We start from the raw sequence: 12230 nt of genomic DNA, 5'->3' as shown, positions 1-12230 counted from the left end.
AATGTGTTGTTCAACCACATTGGTAAAGCGCATATCGCTCTTGCCAACACGCATAACACTCGGAGGGAGGGCGAGCAGACAGCTGAGGAATGCTGTCTTGGAATACGCTGTATTCCTCGGCCCCTACTGCCTCAACACTGTGTGTGCACCAAGGGGGGCATCTCATGAAAAGATAGGGGCCTCTGTGAGGCGGATAATTGCGGATCGCTCGCTCAAACCTCGCCGCACTGCCTGCTGAACAAACGTGCAAGTCGCCGTTGTGTCCGCTAGCTGTAACCACAGCGCGTAGACCCACCTTCTCCCCACAGTCAACACACTGTAGTACGGGGGGGTAGAGGGGATAATGTTGAAGTCATGTAACGAGTTTGGCGGCCGCTCATGAAGCTCAAAGGGACGCCGCTTTGAAGCCGGCCAACCCTAGACTATACTACCACGCCGTCTGGACGCCATCCGAGGGGGAAGAGGCTTTGTAACAAGTTCAATGAGAGAATGGACACCGGGGTTACTTGGAAGCACACGCAAGTCTTTTATTTGCATGATTTACGACTGTCCAGAAATGATAAATCCGCCCCCGTGGTCACAGGGAGCGTTTCCAGAGACTTTCTCACAACGTAGTTCATGTGCTCTAGTCCTTGTCTCTGTTCCCGATCCCTACCTACTACAAGATGAAGCAGGCACGTAAATACACACTACCTGGATGGTCTGATTACTAGCCGGTGTCCGCAATCAGACCAAATCCACCCAGCCGATCCGGTGTGCTCCCAACATGCCCATACTCCCCCCTGCAGGCCAGACGCTGTATGTCCCCCCACACACCCCCACCGCCCGACACAGGCAGGGGACACATCGTCTTGATGTTATGAGTGATTAACGGGGTGCGACCAGGCATGGACGAAAACACGTTGGCGAACTGGAGTTGCAGGCTAGCATGTCCGCCGCCTGACTCACCTGGAGTAGGGACTTCCTGTCCGAACTCTTCTCTCTCTGGTAGCGTCATCACGAACGCGACAGGGACCGCATCGTTCCACCTCTTAAGGAGGTTGATGTGGTATATCTGTTTGTTTTCGCCCCTGTCCGACCGCGCTACCACGTAATCCACGTCCCCGACTCGCCGTGTAACCACAAAGGGCCCTTGCCACTTCGTCAGTAATTCGGTGCTAGAGTTGGGCAGCAGTGCAAGGACCTTGTCCCCCGGTGTGACATTGCGTAATCTAGTCCCTCTGTCGTCCAGGCGTCTCTGACTCTCCTGGGCTCACGTGACATGAAATTGGTGTCCTGGTCAGTGAGAATCTCTTTTGGGATTCCCACCCACGATATGACATAAAACAACGCCTGCGCCAAAACTCCTCGAGGAGATGTTGCGCAAAGGAATTGCTTCCGGGTATCGGGTTGCATAGTCGATCAGGACTAACACAAATCGATACCCATGTGCGGAACATTCTAATGGCCCGATAATGTCCATGCCAATGCGGTCGAAGGGAGCTTCCACCAGGGGAAGGGGCCGCAAGGGAGCCCTCGGGACGGCCGGGGGATTCAACAACTGACACTCGGAACAGGAGGCGGCCCACCTGCGCACCACCGCCCGAATCCCCGGCCGATAGAACCGAGCCATTATCCGGTTAAATGTTTTATCGTATCCCAAATGGCCCACCATAGGATTATAATGCGCCACCTGGAAAATCATTTCCCGGCGGCTCCTGGTTACCAGCAATTGGGTTACAACCTCCTCACTCTGGGTGTCACGACCCACCCGATAAAGCCTATCCCTGACCACCACAAAGTGGTGGTAAGTCAGCACTGCGTCTGACTGTACCCGAGTACCATCAATAGCTATCACTTGGTTGAAGGCTGAGCGTAGGGTAGCGTCTCGACGCTGCTCGAGGGGGAAATCCTCCACTGGTGGGAACCTTGGCGCTGTGACCTCGGGTTGAGGACTCGGCGCCTCCCCCGGTCCCTGAACAGCGTCGGACGCCCCCCCATCAGCGCAGAACACAGCATACGACTCACATGTCCCTATCTGTTGTGTACGCAACCCCGTAGTCCCCCTAACAGCCTGCGGAAACCCAGCCCAATCTAACCCTAGAATCAGGGGATGCGTGAGGCTCGAACTAACCGCCGCCTTGACTCCATGCTTTTTCCCCCCAGAACGAACTTCGATAGGGACCAAGGGATACTCCTGAACATCCCTGTGTATTAGAGCCCGACCGATATATCGGCAGGCCGATATTATCGGCCGATATTAGGCATTTTTCAAACTATTCGGTATCGGCATTTATAATGGCCGATAAATTAATATTAAAAAAATAACAATGTTTGTCCACCAGAGGGCGCTCTAACGTCCCAAACCCGCTGATTCAGCCAGTTAGGCAGAGTGAATGACTGACGGAGATCATCGGTGTTGTTCATGTGTTCAAGTGTGTTCATGGTAAGTTGGCAACTGTCACGAGACATACATTGCTTGAATAACAATTAAAAGAACATCCCAATCAATTCTCTAAAGTCGATAAGCATGACTTAATTCATGACTACCATGTCCAGTTTTGCTGTTGTTACGTGTTAGCTGAGAGTGAAAAGGATTTAAAGGATAACTACAAATAACCAATGTTAGGGAAATCTGTTTATATATATATGCCGATATATCGTCGATATATCGGCATATCGGATTTTTAAATCACAAAATATTTGTATCGTATCGGCCTTAAAAATCCTATATTGGTCGGGCTCTATATATCACCGAAGCGCTAGATGCCTCCACCAATGCCTTGGCGCTGACCACACCAGGCGCTGATGGATCATGGTCTGCATGCAGCCCGAATCCAAAAGCGCCTGGTACGTACCCCGCTGTATCCTCACCGGGATACTGTACGCCTCGCCTGGAGCGTGGGGAGGAGACGGGGCACCGGCGACGTGGACGACCTGGCCCACCTCCATCATAGGGCACTCCCGCCGGAAGTGGCCAGGCCGTCCGCACCACCAACACCCCTCCCCTGCCGTCTGAGCGCCCGTCTGCAAGGGGGGGGAGGTGATTCACGTGCCCGCTCTGACATGGTGGCCCCCCATTTTGCCCTCGGCACCGGGGTCGGCCTGTCCCGCCACAGGGCAGCTGCGCCGATGTGCGGGCCCGGGCGGTGGTACCGGACCCAGGCAGGGGTTCTGGTCGGAAGCCCCTCGATGAACCTCTCCAGGGTTATTTGCTCGACAACCCCCTCTGCCCTGTTCCGGTCCGGGACCAGCCACCTCCTCGCTTGGTCCCAAAGCTGCTGGGCATAGGAGAAGGGTCGGTCCCCCTCAGCGAAGGTCAACGTCCGGAAACGTCGCCGATGTTCCACTGGATGGAGGCCAAGCCGGTCCCGGATGGCCCTGCCGACGGTGTAGTTGAGCCCCGGCCGGCAGACTGTGGGCTGTGAGCTGGGCCTCCCCCGTCTGGAGTGGCAGGAGATGGTGAGCCCACTCCTGACTAGGCCACCTAGAGACCTCTGCCACTCCCTGGAAGGTCTCCAGGAAGGCCTCAGAGTCGTCTGCCTCCCCCATCTTCGGGATGTGGATGCGGGGCACGGCTCCTGCCCCTCTGGGTTCGTCTCCACGCCCTCCGAAGGCGAGGAACTCACGGAGAATAGCCCGATCGGCCGCCAGGGTCTGGGCTAGCTCCGTGAGTACCTTGTTCTGTCTTTTAGCAAGTCTTTTATTTGGATGAGTTACGAGAGTCCAGAGATTTCCAGAGACTTTCTCACAACGTAGTTCATGTGCTCCAGTCCTTGTCTCTGCTCCCGATCCCTACCCACTACAAGATAAAGCAGGCCCGTAAATACACACTCCCTGATTGGTCTGATTGCTGTTTCCGGTTACCGCAATCAGACCCAATCCACCCAGCCGATCCGGTGTGCTCCCAACATGCCCATGCTCACCTCTGCAGGCCAGACGCCGTATGTCCCCCCACAGGCGTATAAGAGGAAAGCACAACAGGCATGGGTTTGCCTAAAGGGTAGAACTCTTAAAAGATGGACTTTATTATCTTTATTATTGGGGAAAGAATAGTTTTGCGGCAGCTTCTGGAACTTCTGGCCCCTCGCTGCTGCTCATGCTGCTGCTGTGGTGGCGTCAGGGTTGGAGGCGGCGTCCTGGTTCGCTGGGATTGTGCACGACCCCACTTCCTGCCGGTCTGCCATACTGGCGGGGAGAAACTGTAAGAGGTCCGTGAAACGGCGTAGCTTCTCCGGTGGCACAACCGCCAAAGTGAGCGACGCCAAGTAGCGGGAGACCCCAGATGCGGAGCCGTCGAGGCCGTCTCCTTCGTCCATGAGGTTGTCTTCTTCGTCATCGGGCTCTGCCAAGGCGTTGAAGATGTTGATAGCCTCCGTGAGAACCACTGACGGGGAGAAGAAGAGATGCCTCAAGAGGAGCCCCTATCGAGGTAATGCGCATTAGGCGGCAGGGCTGATGAGTCCGACAGGGCTGCCGCATCATTTTCCACACCGAGCTAGTGGAAGCACGGCGAACGCCCGTCACCTGGCGCTTGAGCAGCCGGGCAAGTCGAGCAGAGAGGCCATAAAATGGCCAAAGGCTGAAAGAAATGGCAGAGTGTGCCGCATTACATACATGGTGCCATGGCCCATGGGAAATGTGGGCGGTGCCCACATTGATTGGTGCATAGCTGAGATTTTCAGTACACGCAAACGGGACAAGCCTAGATGGCGTAGCCTACAAGAAATCACGCCTCATTTAAATATTCCAGATTGACATGTGGCATGTGGAAAAGTGGCAATATGAAATAAAAGTCCCCTGAAATAAATAAAAGTAAACCCTTTGGAAAACATCCTTTCAAAAATAAAAACATATTCATTTATTTCAATATATAGACACATTTATATTTATTTATTTCATAGACATAATTATATATTTTTATTTATGTAATACAGAGTTAAATGGAATTCCATAACGTGTCAGCCAAATTTACTCTAAAATAACGCACACACACACACACAGTGTACTCTCATTGTGTTCTCTATCTCTCATCATTTAATTTGTATGTGAGCAGCAATGGATTCTGTGAGCAGCAATGCTTGGTATATAAATACCCGGAATTCGGCATTTAGATCTTCCTCATTTCCATCTACTTGAGAAATACTGCATAACTAGCAGACTTTTTGCAGTACTGTCAGTACATTTCAAAACTATTTCTGAAAGGCGCCTTGGTCACCCTGGGATTTTTTACTTCTATTTTTAATATATTCATGTATTTTGCGGATACAGAACAGGAACTTGGGTTGAAAGCAGGAGAGGATTACATGTGCAATAGTACTGCAGGTCAAAATCGAACCTGGGAAACAATGTGGTTAACGCTTATTTCTTATTAAGCGTCTTAGAGTACCATATTAAGCGCTATATAAATTTAATTTATTATTATTATTATTATTTCCAAATCAAAATGCTAAATAATCAATGACATTGCCAAATATGAACTACTTCATGTAGCCCTCCACATTGCACATTGGCCCACAGATGCATCAACAGCTAGATAAGTTAATTCTCTGTAAATTTGCCCTTGAACAAATAGTGTTCAATTCAGTTGTGTTGTGGTTGTTGTCGGCGCAACCTGCATCTGGCACCGGCCGGCAGAAGGAGAAACGGCTATTCAGAACGAAATTGTTCTGTTGTAAGAACTGGTAATATTGGCTTTATTCTCGTTTTTGGATTTAACTTTTTAGACAAAGTCTCTTCCAGATATAGACTCATGTTGGCATTATCTGGAATTTGTGTAAAGTTGAGTTGTGGAGCTTAATGCTCTGGCACATTGGAATGTACATCACCGTGCTAGTGGTAATATTACTGGTTACAACAGGGGAATCACTCAACTTTTTCTAACTCCCGAATGAACTCCTGAACTTACCCTTTAAACGCACCACAGCTGTGTAAATTCCTGCGATACATGTGGCCTTATCCGACCAGGGCTCAAAATAAGGCATTTTGCGTTGTCCTGGGGACAACAAAATAGCACCTGGTGCTTGGGTAAATTTTGGGGCAGGAGCGAAATATTGTCTCTAAATGTCCTTTTACACCAGGCAAGTAAAAAATAAACATCACAAAGAAGCGAGACCTACTAAGAATCGAATTTCTCTCTTCTGATTCTGCCCATTCGACCCTAGTCCTCATATAGCCTAGTGAAGTCTTTCACCAAACTATCATGACGAGGATTATTAAAGTGCAGTTTCTAAGAGCTCTGCTGCAAACCACAGAGCCATGACTTAACGTTCTCTGCTTGAGTTCACACATACAACATTGCTGTGTGCTACCTGCCCTTTGTATGGATCTAACTGTTAGTTCCTTTACCCCGTAGACGTTAAAGGAATGCAAAAACATGACAAGGGCGGGGATTCAGATACCTTCAAATGATTACCCGTTTTCTAGGTTAGGCATTACAAAAACGTGGAACCCCCTCCCCATTTCTTATTGGGTACCATTACTAAGAAACAGCCAATTACAAACTAACCTCTCTAGGTTGAACTGTTGGCAGGGTGTGATAGCTGGGTGAGATTGGCACACAGACAAGTCAACCCCCCAGTATCACGCGATTTGGTGCTCATGAAAATGTATATATTTCATGTCCCAGAGAATGATTGTCTGAAAAAAGAAAAACGATGCATTTTGAATGGGAGCGTTTCTCAGATTTGAGTTCACAGAATGACTTTTAAACCTGCTCCAAAACCTCATCATAAAAAACTGAAACTGACCCCATCCCTGCAACCCAGTCCCAACTAAAATGTAGTATAACTACGTTGGTCCACAGTGGAAAACGCGGTAGTTTTACAATAAGGGCTCCATAAATGTGACATGCCTAGGTTTTTTGGCACATTCTTTGCTATAGGTTTTTGTTTGCAAAACAAACAAAATGCCAGACATATTCTCAGTGGAAAATGCAATTTTGATATGGATTCGGCATTAAAATGGGTTTTGATTAATGTTTAGCGAGAAATGTGATTGTATATTAAGTTTAGCTTGTTCGTGATAACTTGTTTGTGGAAATTATTTCATGACTCGCCAGAGCATTGTTATAAGGTTAGGGTTAGCAACTACTGTTCTTCCTAAGTTTCATTCTTTCTTTCTTTGGGACCCATCTCCTTCCTCAAATTTAAAATATTTTATACTTTTTAAGATATTCTACTTTTAAAATAATATTCTTTACAATGGAAGTCAATGGGAGGATGGCGCAGCCATCCGCCCATTCTCTGACACTTACTACTTCAGACTTCGTAACTTGGTATTATATATTTTTAATATCTTTCATTAAAATGCATTTTGACAACAGTTCTAGTTAGAAATATGTATTTTATTGTCATTATCTTAATTCAGTGATGGTAAATTATGTTTAATGCTTGTATCAGTTTTAATGCTAAATTTGGGGGTTCTGAGGGACTATCATTGGAGGAAGGCTACATTATTTTTAAAGAGACACTGTGTAGGAATTTCTCCCATCTTGTGGTTAAATTTTATGAAGTGCTCTCCAGCGCCTTGCTTTTTCAAATGTGCGTTGGAACCTGGTTGCAATTACGGTAGCCTAGTTATGTGCCAAGACGCTATGACGCGTTTTTGGAATTTGCAGGTCACGTTGCCTTTTTAATTCCCTTTTTCGTTTTTTGGGCGATTATGATTCCTTCTCCCATGGCATGGCATAGGTATGATCTGGCATTACGAACAGCAGTGCAGTGCAGGCTTTCAAATTTGCAGTGACAAGCGCGTCTGGCTGAGCTCCTTCTACGTTTCGGTCACACTGGCTCTGAGTGAAAATGCGTTTAGCCTTAGCTAGTACCACCTATTGCTTTATTTCCCTCTCGGCCATTATAGTTCTTCATAGTCTGGCAGGACATGGAAGCCTCCTTAAGAATTACCTGTTCAATGTTAATTCAGACAAGAAATTCTTCACTCAAGAGGATAAGATCTTTTATAAATAACCTTAATCACATCATTTATTACACAACTCGTTTTTCAAACATGGGGAGCAATGAGCCTCATTTATTTTGGAATCCCGCTGCCCCCCAGTTATTGAATGTATCATTATGCACTTGTTTACTACCTATGGCCATTATTTCATTTTCTGCAACATTCATGCATATATCCTGCATTTCATAGATGAACATGTTATATGAACACAATAATCTGAACAACCCCCGAACATATTGATTTGAAGTTCCTGAAAGGAGCGGAATACTGTGATGAGAAATAACGGCGCCTCACAGAGTGCTGCCGAGGCAATGACCCCCACATTTGTGAGAGGTTATTATTCATGCTCAGTGTGTATTGTGACAGCAAGGCCCCCATTATTGTCGCAAATTATAGGGTGGGGCTGGTTGTAATCATATTGTCCACTTTTATATGAATGAGTGCATTCAACTCTACAAAAAGGATATGTTTGGAAGCTCTAGCCCAACCGGAAGTGAGGGAATGGGTGGGTGATGTAGTACACTTGGGAATGTGTTTAAGATATGTTTGTTTGTTTTTTATATGAAAGAGGACCTAAAGGATTATAAGATTATGAATTTGGTGGTTCTAATCTAGCCCAAGCAGAAGTGATGTAATCCCTCCCTGAGAGGGGAGTCATACGAAGATGAAAAAAAACAAAAACATTAATGGGAGCCTAGAATGACTTGTGAATAACATAGAGATGTCTGGTCTCTTTTATATGAATCAGGGCATTATGTTCTGCTAAAATTGCCAACCTTTTGAGGGGCTCTAGCCCTACTGGAAAAGCTCACACAGCATCATCAAATGCTCTATTGAAATGCATCGGAAACACAAGCCGTTGCTATAAATTATACTTAAAGGGCTCATGTCATGCCACCAGGTGTGAATGTGCTTAGCTGGTTCAAGCCGTTTGGCACAGGGAAGGAATGATTTTCATGGTGACATCCCAAGTGGGCTTGTCCACCCTGAAATATGAAGCATAGATGAGCAAGGTTTGCTACAGTCCACTGGGTAGGCTGATAGACTGATCGATCCATACATCTAGGTGGACACCAGTGGAGGCTTCTCCAGTGAGGAGAGGGAGGAAGATCCTCCTTAAAATTGTTATAGATAAAATAAAAAGTGTAGATGGCCCAGACTACTGTAATGTATTGATGCCCTTAAATATTACTACTTTAATGCCTTTGTATAATGTAATGTTAGTTTCCCTGGGTAAAGGGACATTAGCACCCCCTATCGCCTATTGACAATTACTGCTAGAGGACGTTCCTTCCTCAGCCTCCATTTTATCCCATTCATTTTCACAGCAGTGTGTGCGGCCGGTGAATAACATGGGGTTCAATGAGAGAGAGGAGGAAAGTCTTCCTCTGAGTGGGCGTTACAAGCTAAGGGATCTGAATCGCGCCAACGTCTATTCACGAATAGGCTGGAGCCCTGGCTGTGCCATGAACCAATAAGCAGCCCTGACTGCGCTATGAACCCGTAGGTAGGGGTTATCCCCTCGAGTCTAGGCTGAACCAACCAACCCGCTCAGTCGTATGGCTCGTATGTTGCGGTACAGTACGGCTCTGTTCGTTATATATTGGCGTTTCCAACGAGCGGTGCGGTTTGGGGCGGATCGGTTTGCTTATATTGGCGTTTCCACCGCCAAAAGTTGGGCAAAGTCCCGAAATAAACACGCCAAGCCTACCTATTTTTCGACACTCCTCCGTTGGGTTACCAAGCCGTCTGGAAGGGTGGCGAAAACGTGGAGCTACACACACCGTTATTCTGAAATCACTTAAAAAATATCCTGTTTATTATGGCCAGTGCCGTGTTCCAATATCCATACTAGCCGTACTTACTATCCTAAGTTTGAGTACGTAGGGCAGGCCTATTCAACTAGCGGCCCGTGGGCCAAATGCGGCCCCTCTTAATTTTTTTCTGGCCCGCAAGAGGTTGCATGCAAAAAATAAATGTAATAAAGGAGAAACATGCAATCAGGTTTCTGTGTGTAGCCGGTGATACTAGCCAGTATCAGTACCCCACAATCAGGAACTGGCATCACTTATTCTGACAATGTTTGGCTCAACCGATACATGTGAGTCTAGCTTTTCTCATATGAATGCCATCAGAACAAGGGCACGTTGCTCCATGACCTTTGAGAAGCTGCATAAGAGTCTCAGGATGAGCCAAACTAGGCAAACAAGGCAGTGCAACCTTTCTTACTGACTCACTGGCTCAAAATGTCTCATATGTACAGTAGTTCTGTTTTGTGATGATTCAAACAACATTGTTGAATTCTAAATACGTGTCCAAAATATGTGAGAACAAAATCTTTTATAATGATGCGATTAAAAGTGAAGAAGGAAGGAATGCGTCTGACAAGTTTATTCCATGTAGTAGTACTATATATATTAAGTTAACACTACTTTAAGTACGATTGATTTGCAGCGATTCATTCACGTAGTTTTACTCTGTGTGGCCTATGAACCCCAGTGGTTTTCCTTTTCGGCCCACTTGTTAAGGAGGTTGAATAGCCCTGACGTAGGGCGTTCCGATTCAGATCGGGCGAAAATAAGGGTACTGAAAACGGTCAAATCGTGAAGTGTGGATCGCCGTACACTTTTCGTACTCAACGGCAGCCATCTTAGCTACGTGGTGGAAGAGGGCGGAGCCAGGCTGAGCCGAAGTCGGCGCATTTTCCACATAGCCTGCATTAATAGTCAATTTATTTGTATTTATAGCTTTCATAGCTTTTTATAGCAGCTAGGCGTAAAGAGTTCACTGTTCAAAGCGGGATGTTTATTGCGGGGGAGGAGCAGTGGCAGTGTCACACTAAATTTGTACCGGGTGCCAAATTTGTACCGGGCGCGTCATCAATACGTAATCCATTCCAAACCTGCCCGGCAACAGATGATCGCGTCGTCCGTGATCGCGTCGAATGACGTGAAAGGTTCACGAACATTCGCGAACCTTCTATCTAGCGATCCGTTATCTGTATTGTGCTATTTCGTCCTTGACCTGCTTTAAACACTCAGTTTACTTGCAAAATTTGATTAAACAATGAAATACAATACAAATATAAAGTAAAAACAAGTGTCATCTAGCGATCCGTTTTCTGTATTATGTTATTTCGTCTTTGGCAACATGAGCGCGAATGTTTTTTGAAACCCGCTTTAAACACTCAGTTTACTAGCTAAATTTGATTAAAAAATGAAATACAATACAAATATAAAGTAAAAACAAGTGTTATCTAGCGATCCGTTAACTGTACTATGTTATTTCGTCTTTGGCAACATGAGCGTGAATGTTTTTTGAAACCTGCCCGGCAACGGACGACGCGATCATCTGTTGCAGGCAGGTTTGGAATGGATTAGGTATGAATGACGTGCCCGGTACAAATTTGGCAGCCGGTACAAATTTAGTGTGACAGCGGCAGTCGTGATCGTAATTTCCGGTTAGTGCACCACGATTTGGAACAACACTGACATCTGAAAATTAGCGCACTTAGTGAGTGCGGATAGTGTACTTCAAAGTGTACTCATGGAAGTATGGATATCGGAACACAGCACCAGCCGTGTTCCGATATCCAAGTCCCTCAATCTTATTTGGCTTAACACCATGACCAACATTCTGTAACATCCATTAACCCACATTTGCCTCAAATAATGTTAGGCTTACAGCCCATGTAAATAGTTGTGAAATAATGTTCTTGGTCTTTTAATTGTTTGTTACTCTGACCGTTCTGTTTGATAGTGTGGAAAGGATGTTAGTGAATGATTATGCATTTTAAATGGCATCACTTTTGGTCTTGTGTCTTCATTTTTCTTAAAACAATTTAAGCTGAAAATAAACATAGCCAAATTCCATTTTTGCCCCAGTCATTGAGGGCAAAAATAAGCCCAATTATAGGCCCAGATTATTTTATTTAGTTTTATAAATCAAGAGTAGGCCTGATTTTACTAATTGGCTTTGCATCCTTTCCTTCTGCCCTTATAGTCCAAGATATGCTGCCCACCAGCCTTCAAAGTACAATGCTGCCACTGGTGGGATATGTATCAATTTTATTCACATACATATCCCTCCCTGCTATTTTGTAGTTCACCAAAACACCCTGAAACAACTTGAGTCTCACATGCTTATGCAACCATACGCCACAGTTCAAGCAGGCCAATGGCAACCAAGCGCGCAGTCCTTCCTCCCTCACTTTATAAACAACCATCCGCCACTGGTGGACACGCCCACTTGTAATGTCACTGTGAAAATCATTCCTTCCCTGTGCCAAACTAGCC

This window comes from Gadus morhua, chromosome 14 (genome assembly GCF_902167405.1).
Source record: "Gadus morhua chromosome 14, gadMor3.0, whole genome shotgun sequence".
Classification (NCBI taxonomy): Eukaryota; Metazoa; Chordata; class Actinopteri; order Gadiformes; family Gadidae; genus Gadus; species Gadus morhua.
This window is presented reverse-complemented; position numbering follows the sequence as displayed.